The sequence below is a fragment of the Megalopta genalis genome, chromosome 9 (assembly GCF_051020955.1).
Source record: "Megalopta genalis isolate 19385.01 chromosome 9, iyMegGena1_principal, whole genome shotgun sequence".
Lineage (NCBI taxonomy): Eukaryota > Metazoa > Arthropoda > Insecta > Hymenoptera > Halictidae > Megalopta > Megalopta genalis.
Window position 1 is genome coordinate 12,064,804 of NC_135021.1, and position 9,335 is coordinate 12,074,138.

The window sequence follows — 9,335 nt, forward strand, 5'->3', positions numbered from 1 at the left end:
TGTATTGTGACAGCGAAAATATTGTGTTCATTTTATTTTCTTATAATTTTGTACATTTTTATTTTTATAATTTCATATATTTTTATTTTATTTTCGTAATACTTAATTTTGTCATTTAATTCTTCTTCTTCTTGTTTTTATTTTATTTTTTTACTTGTCGTATGCACCAGATTGTGCTATGGTGTTTACTATTAATTTAATAAAACGTATACCGATTAAAATATTAAATTTTACTAAAATGTTAACGATATTTACAGTTTCATCATCTTCGTCGGTATGTCGTGATTAGACCGTGGATTTTGGTATGCATTTGACTGAATTCGCGGTAAGAATGAGGTGTCATTTATATATTTACGGTAAGAATCGTGGTAAGAAAATGATTAAAATGATTAGAGAAAGACAGAATGTTCAAATGGCTCTCATTTCAAAAAATCGATGCACAAAATTATTTTGTTTGAAAAATGAGATTTAACACTGTCTTTATCGAAAGCGTCAAAAGACGCTTCTATTCATTTCTATTTAACATTATTTCCACACGTGTTTCATCAATTTTTAATACAAATCGTTTCAAGATTATTGCCTATTTAAGACTTTTGCTACAGTCACGAAATTAGTTCGGTAAATTGCACACTACAAAATATCGGTAAAAACAGTGTTGAACGATGCTGCCTTCCCTTTCATAGTTCACGTTAATACCTAGAGGAGTCCCGTTCGCATAATTGACTGCATGGCATTCCGAAATCTCTGCCACGACTTCCACGTTGATACAATTTCGCGATCGTTCCGACGAGCATCGTGAACTCTCTCGACTTTCGTCGATAAATTCTTGAAATTCCATCGAAGAGCACCCGGCACGAGTTTTAACTGTTAGGGTAAAGGGTATCGCGTTCACCGAGGACGTTCCGGCAGCGGAAAAACGGCTCCACCGTTAAGAATTATTAAATTGTGCTCGCGGTTCGAATCGGAGTGGTCACGAAGCGGCGGGATCGGCGACGAGCGCGAGTCACGAGACAGGAACGGCTCGCTCGAGCGATTTCGAGGCGGTAAACGGTCGGCTGGAAGCGACCCCGGCTAGATGGAATCGTCTTTTATCGTCGCTGGTGCACAGCTCTCGGGAAAATAACGAAGGAAACGCGGTGCGCCGCGATCGAACGAAACCCGCGGACAATGTAGCTCACGAGGCAATTACCGACGGGAGCGGTGCTACTTTGCTCGCGGATGAAATTCGCGTGACTCCGGCTCGTAGAGCTTTCCTTTAAACGAACTTTGCGGTCCGAGGGGCTTTGCTAAGTATCGCGGCACGTTTCGAAGCTGCGGAGACGGCTGCTGCAGCATCGGAGAGCAGAAATCGCGTTGCAAGGTGTAGAGCTGTGTATCGTTACTCTTTGGAATGCTGCTTACTTGTACGACTAAAATAGTAGAGCGTGCAGGGTTTAAACAAAACGATATCGGTAGACAGCGCGGATGTTTATGCAAATGCGTATTTTTAGAGAAAGAGTGCGAAGTTGCGGGATCTAGACAAAAATTCACGTCGTATGTAGAGGTTTTTTAATGCTCGGTTTACGGAACCCGTCGAAATGCTACCGATGTTTTAATTTACGACTATTCGGATTGTAAAGATACTGAAATAACGTTTATTTTCTTATGGTAAAGATTTACGAGTTATTTGTTCAATATACAGCAAGAGCAAAAGTGTCCGCGCACCTTCTAGAAAGGTAAATAACCTTTTTAATACTGGTCTAAATGACTTGAATTTCTTTTTGTTAACGTTAGAGGGACTAGCTCACTGTACAATGACTGAAATACTTTCTTTCTAATTTCGCTATTACTCGGAGTAAATAAAATGTAAAAGAAACTCTCGTCTTTTCAGTTTTTTTATCTGAGAAATAGATCTTTTTCTCGTTGCTACGCGTTTAACGTGCTATCAATTGCGGATTTTATGCATTCACGTTAAAAACGAATAGCTGAAATATACAATCGTTAAGACATAAAGACAATTCAGTAATATTGTTACACCGTTTTGCGACTTATTCAAATTATTGAGAGACACAATTTCTTTTTATTTCATTTCTGTTTCTTATCATCCTTCTGGACAATCGTTATTTCGCATAAATGGTCTTAGTTATTAAGATAACTTCTGAGATAACTATGTTAAATTCTACCGTACCGGATTCGTTTAAGAATGAAAGAAATTTCGGCTTCGAAGTAGATCTTCGAACAACGAATATCCGAATCAAACACACACATATGTTCGAATCTTGCGTCAGAATACGGCGGCAGTTTTGCTTCGCGGAACGTGCACGGCCGCTCGGATAGACCTTTCGTCGACGAGGCTCGATAAAACGACGACGGACAAAATGTCGGAATTGTCGCTATTGGTCACAGAGAGAGCTGGTGGCTCGTGCAGTCACGTGAACGGAAGTGCCGGTGCAGCACGTTGGCAACACGGTGGAAAGAGACGGCGGAGAGCAAGGGGAGAGAGGAGAGAGTTTCGTGACAGAATGACATAGTCGCTTTCTACGGTGTGGCAGGGTCATCTCGGTGCAGAGAGACACGGCTGCTGCCAATCGTGAGCGGTCACCGCACGATTCTATTGTTCCGCTCCGCTGCTATGCATTGTGGAAGCTCGCTGAAGAAATTAATCGGCGGACTCCGTATTCGAAGCGCCGAGAAACTTTGCCATTTTTGTACACCGAGTCTGGTGCCACCTTCGAACCCTTTTGGTCACGCAAGAAAAGTTCTTTAGTTACGTGAGCCATTTTCTTCCGTGGATCTCGTTTGTGCACGTGGACGCGGTTGAAACGGGACGTTATTACTGTCTACTACCTTTTCAGAGTGGACTCATTATTTCGAACAAGTACTTGTTATGTCCGACCAACTAAGCAGTTAGTCTCTTATTTATTTAGGTGATCCATAGACCGCAGACGTTATGCATTCATGACTGACAAGTGTGTCTTTCTTTTTGGTCTTTCATTTATTTAGCTGTTTCCTCGTTTTCCTCTTGTGACAAGGAGTTGATCCCGTAAATAATATATATGATTATTAAGACATATATTTTATTAAATAATACATAATGATTGTATAATAATACATTATTATTATGTATTATTTAATAACATATATGTCTTAATAATCATATGTAAGTTATTATTATTATGTATTATTATATTTACTATTTATTAATATGTAATAATTGTATGTATTTATTGTATGTATTATTATGTGTATTATTTAATAATATGTATTTTAATAATCTAACGAATTATATATGTATATATAACGTAAATATATAATAATATGTCATTATACATAATACAATAATAATATATAATTATTATTATTAAAATTATGTATTATTTAATAACATATATATCTTAATAATCATATATATATATGATTATTAAGACATATATGTTATTAAATAATACATAATAATAATGTATTATTATATAATCATTATGTATTATTTAATAAAATATGTCTTAATAATCATATATATTATTTACGGGATCAACTCCTTGTTACAAGAGGAAAACGAGGAAACAGCTAAATAAATAAAAGACCAAAAAGAAAGACACACTTGTCAGTCATGAATGCATAACGTCTGCATAACGTCTGTTATATATATATATATATATATATATATATATATATATATATATAATGTAAATATATAATAATACGTAATAATACATAATACAATAATAATAATATATATTGTTATTACTAAAATTATTATGGTGTTTCCCTTCATCTGTCCTTGCGATCCGCAGATTCCTGTCTCTCGAAGTTCGGCCCGCAGTCTCCCTGTCCCCGTAAAATAGATTCGACCCTGAATTATTCTCCACGGGCGATTCACCCTTGTCTCTCTCGGCTTTATCGCCAAGAGGAATCGACTGCGGACCCGCCGCTAAATTACCGGGTGGCAGAGCGTGTACGCGAGCGTGATAGACGCGGCAACACCTAACGCCAGTCACAAGGCGGAATGGGCGAAAGCACGCGCGCGAAACCAGCACCGTCGCGTCGCTTCGCGTCGTCCTCTTCTTCTTCGTCCTCGTCTCTTCGTCTTCTTGGTCCGTCTCCGTCCTCCACAAAGTGCACCGGCGCCGATGGTTTCGGATCACGGCCGATTCAGAGGCCACAGCCCCGGCTAACGGATTGATCCGTGGACGTGTCCGATCGTTTCCGTGCCCTGACCTGTCCTACTAGCCCCCTAGCGAGTCCTCTTCAAGGTACATTGTTGGCTGGAACCGATCGCGATAACGGGACGGGCCAAACGTTACGCGGCATTAGTTCGCGCTACGATCTCCCCTTTGTTTGCCACTCGATGTACTTGCTCGGCCGAACTATGGTCGCGCAATCATGTCGGACCGACTAGGAAGAGATAGTCGCAATGATGTTTCCTTCCTTGAAACGATAGCTGACGGACGTAAAACAGAGGTTTTGGATTCTTTAGGATTTTGAGGTGAGCAGCGATACATTGCTGTTGATATTTGTTGTTTAGGGCGCGTTTGAGATTTCTTGAAGTGGACGGAGTTGATTGGTTGGGACGCTGGTCGATTTGTTTGCAATATTGTGAATATTGTAATTTGTATAATGGTATTGTGTAATTTTTTTTATGGAATTAACGAGTAAGGATTCTTGTGGACGTTCGATCGTGAAGAGAGTTGTAAGAGCTTCGAAACGAAGCTGAAATTTTTGTGTATACTTCTTTCAGGAATGTCGCGAGAAATGCACCAATGTCGCAAATAATTGAAAGTATTATTATTAAAGTTTGATGATGAAGAAATGGTTGGAAACGAGCACCGATTTTTATGCAGTTCTTTTAGAAATGTCACGAGAAATCTAGAAATATTGTAGACAAATAAAGGGATTATTATATACAGGGTGTCCCAGGTTTTAATGTTCAAACTTTGTCAGTATATTCTATGGCACGAAGTATGAAAACAATGTTATGTAAACATAGATTATATAGAGCTTTATTAAGAAGTTATAACAAAAATTCAGAATAGGAATAGTAATCAACTAAAAAAAAAAATAAAAAATAAAAAAAAATCTTGGATCGATGTCAATCATGTATTGTTAACAACGGTTATTAATACATTTCGAAATGTATTAATAAACACAGCTTACATAAACACACGGCATGTGCTGATCTATTCAAGTCAATGTTCGCAATAACAGCAAGTTGATTACTATTCCTATTATGAATTTTTGTTGTAATTTCTTAATAAAGCTCTATATGACCTATGTTTACATAACATTTTTTTCTTACTTTGTGCCATAGAATACACTAACAAAGTTTAAAATCTGGGACACCCTGTATAGAAGTTTGATCATGATGAAAGTGATAGAAGTTCGAAACGAGCTCCGAGTTTTATGTAGTTCTTCTAGAAATGTCGCGAGAAATACGGAAATATTGTGGACAATTAAATGAATTTTTATGGAATTTTTATAACGAAGAAAGCACAGTAAATTCTCTCCAATTTCTCTTCAGCTTGTAAACAAAAACGCACCTCGTTTTTATAATTGCTGACAATGGGCAACTACAAAAATGAGTCGCGAGGCTCGAATAATCGTATCTTCTCTTTCCGAATCGTCCATTTTTGTCTACAAGCTGAAACAAAATTAGGAAGAATTTACTGTACCTAGAGGTTCGAAGCGAAAGTTGAATTTTTACGTAATGTTTTTAGAAAGGTCGCGAGGAACACAGTAATTTTGCAGTCGAACAATTTTCATAGAAATTGCAAGTGTTGTGACAAAGATTTACGTCTTCACGGTGTAAATCACTGCAAATATCAGACTCGGAAGCAACGTTAACCTTTTAGGCACGACGCGCCACTATAGTGGCTTCCGCGGATATCATCTTTTAGAACGACACGCCACTATAGCGGCTTTCGGGGATGTCATCTTTCAGATTGTAGTGGCTTTCGCGGAAGTCAACGTTATGTCAAGGTTATGTCAAGGTTATGATCATCTCTCTGGACGACGCGCCACTATAGTGGCTTGCTCTAGTAGTTCACTCACTCATAGTTTGAACCAAATAATCGTCTTCATATGCATTGTTTCACACTTCTTTTGTCTTCAAATCGATTTACAACAGTCTACAGGGTGTCCCAAAAATGTCTCGCGATCCGGAAATGGCAGGTTCCTCGGATCATTAGAAGCAACTTCTTCCTTTACAAAAATTTTCTCCGAGGCACCGCTAACGAGTTATTAACGAAAAACAGCGACCAATAAGAATCGAGTACGGCTGACGCGAGGCGGCCCAGTCAACCAGCGCACGAAGCCCAGTTCCGCTCATTGGCTCGATCGCCTCGCGCCAGCTGAGCTCGCCTCTCATTGGTCACTGTTTTTCGTTAATAACTCGTTAACGGTGCCTCGGAGAACATTTTTGTAAAGGAAAAAGTTGCTTCAAATAACCTAAGGAACCCGCCACTTTCGGACTGCGAGACATTTTTGGGACACCCTGTATATACAGCATCAGACTCTGTACAGTACACACCAGACTCTGCCGTCCAGAGAAATAGCCTCGCGCAGAATTCAGCCGTACCTAAAAGGTTAAAATGATTTCAGCCAAGCACATACATAAATTCGATCCCGTCGCTTATCTACGACAACCTATGCGAGTTCCGTCGAGTGTCGTACAACGTTACAAACAACCGATAAAAGCGTTTGCCGCGACGTGACACAGTTCCCTTGTCTGTCCGCGTGAGAATGCGGCTCTCTTGGAAGGCGGTTGTTATCAAACTAGATGGATTACGAGCGCAGCTTCCGCGCCGTGATCTTTTTCCCAAACAACAACCGTCGGAGCACAAAGCGTGGGAGGAAGTCTTTGTTGCGACCTCGGAATTAGAGAAAACCGCTCGTCATCGCTTCATTCATATGTATGAGCACAACATTGTCGAGATGAATCGCGATCACGGCTAACGACCGCGCGCATTTACGAACGCGGAATACTTCGGCGTAAATCGGTGTATTACTCGCGGAACAAGCCACGGTCGGTTCAATTTGTCTACAGGGTGGCCCGAGAGTCTCCTCCGCTAACTCTCATCTATAAGGTGACACCGAGAAAGTTTGACGTCATTATTTGTTATAATAGTAATAATAATAATATTTATTCGATCAACGGGAGAAAGTCGCCGCGTTACAATGGTGTGACAATATGTCGCGCAGGAAGCGTGTCGAAAGGAAGTAAAGAAAAAAGAAAAGATGACACAATAAAAGAGAGGATACAATAGATGGTAAAATAAGTGATCAAGATATTTAAATAATGTGAAAACGGAAATCATCATTGGAAAACTTTTCCACGGAGATCATTGTAGGACATTCTGAAACTTTTATACATACATGTATTTTCACAATGAACATTTTCTTCGCTTCTAGAAAAATCCTGGACAATACAATCAGCATTCTCAAATCGTTTTCTTATCGATGAAAGGCATGTCTACGTAGATCATTGTAAAACTTTCTAACCGCATGTCCGCACAACGAACGTTAACTTCTTGCACTCGGATGTCGCCGCGACGACGACGCTCTACGTACATTCATGTCGAAGTGGCAATTTTTCATAATTATTATTTTTTTTCGTATTTTAAGGTAATAATATAAGATGACGTCAACCCTTAGCAACCTGTCGAATTTTCTGATACATCCATCGTGGCAAATCGAAGCAAATTTTTCAAAAATTGCGATTCTGCTTCGGGTAAAAATTGAGAATAAAAAGAATAACAAGAATATATTGAGAATGATAAGAACTGAGATAAAAATCATCGTACTGCTACGAAATCTTATAGGAATGAATAAATAAAACCGCAAGATCTTCGATTTATCAATTCCTATAAAATTTCATAGCAGTATGATCACTTTAATTTCAGTTCTTTACATCCTCAATTTATTCTTGTTGTTCCTTTTATTCTCAATTTGTATCCGAAGCGGAATCAGAATTTTTGCAAAATTTGCTTCGGGTTGCCATGGCGGAAACAGACAATTTTTCCAATTGCTAAAAATTGACGTCCCAGCGAAAAGAAATCTGAAGCATCACTTAAACCACCCGAAAACGCGGCGCCGATTAAGGGTACACGATCGACGATAAAATCGGCAACGGGAACAACAGGGTTTCTCGGCGGCACCCTCGATAAATAAACGTTACGAGGGAGAACCTAAAAGCATCATCTTCATTTATCTGCGGAGCGTCCGCCTGGCTGCCGTGGCCATTTTTCAGGGATTTTTCAGGGTAGAACAACGAGCGCGGAGCGTCGAGACAATTGAAAGTCACCGTGCCGGTCTTTCGTTCGGCGAAGAAAGAGTACGTCGAGAGCGCAACACGCGTCGGTACAAGCGTCTCCGGCACAATGTCGGTGGCCACAATTCAAATCCCGCGGCGGAGCACGTCCCTCGGACGGACCTTGTCCTTCCTCCGAGAACGCATGGCGCAATAAAAGCAGTCGAAAGCGGTCGTCCCGCGGGCCGGCAACATGTTCGGGCCCTCGCGCGGAACACGGGCCCGCGAGTTAATCACTCCCGTTAAGAGCCGCTCTTCCCGAAAGGTTCAAACTGCCACGGCAATTTACGATAGGAGCAGGAATGTGTCAGGTGGCCGGCGCAAAGCCGAGCTGCGGTGCAAAAGCAGCCACGGAGCGTTCTGTTGCGCGGCTCGAAGCGGTGCGAAGCGGTGCGAGAGTCCGCGCGAGGAGAGACTTCACGCGGAGACGCGCGCACCTCCTACACTCGTGCACGCCGCGGAGGCCTTAGGGCCGCCGTATAGCAGTCGCCTGACAGCTGTCACCTCGCGAGAGGGGCGACAAGACGCGCTAGGGCCCCGGGGAGGCGGGGCCGGCCGGCCGGCCGGCCGAGCTCCGGTGATTCACGCGCCGCAGGGGGCCACCGGAGGGCCACCAGAGGGCCACCATAGGCCCTCCAGGATCCGGCGACCTCCTGTCAAGGATCCCGAGCCGCATACCGCGCCGCAGAGGTGACATCGCGGCCGACTGATTTAATCGCGGACACACTCGCCGTGTACCCGTGTCGCGTCGCGTCGCGTCGCGAAGCGGTCCCTGCGACTCGGCGTCGTACCTTGTGGAACCTTGTGGAACCTTGTGGAACCTTGTGGGACGACGGCGAACGGCTTTGGGTCAGTCGAAGCGCCGATTTCGTGCCACCTTTCTCCCCTTTCGCTCGTGTCACGCGTGTCCCGCGCAGCCGAGATCCCTGGGACCCAGGGTGACCCTATCGAGAACAGCATTTTCAAGGTCCCTGCGAGGAAGATGTACCGTTGCTGAAATCTCTGGTGATTTGACGGCCGCTTGACGGGTGAAAGGATTCCTCTGCAGATC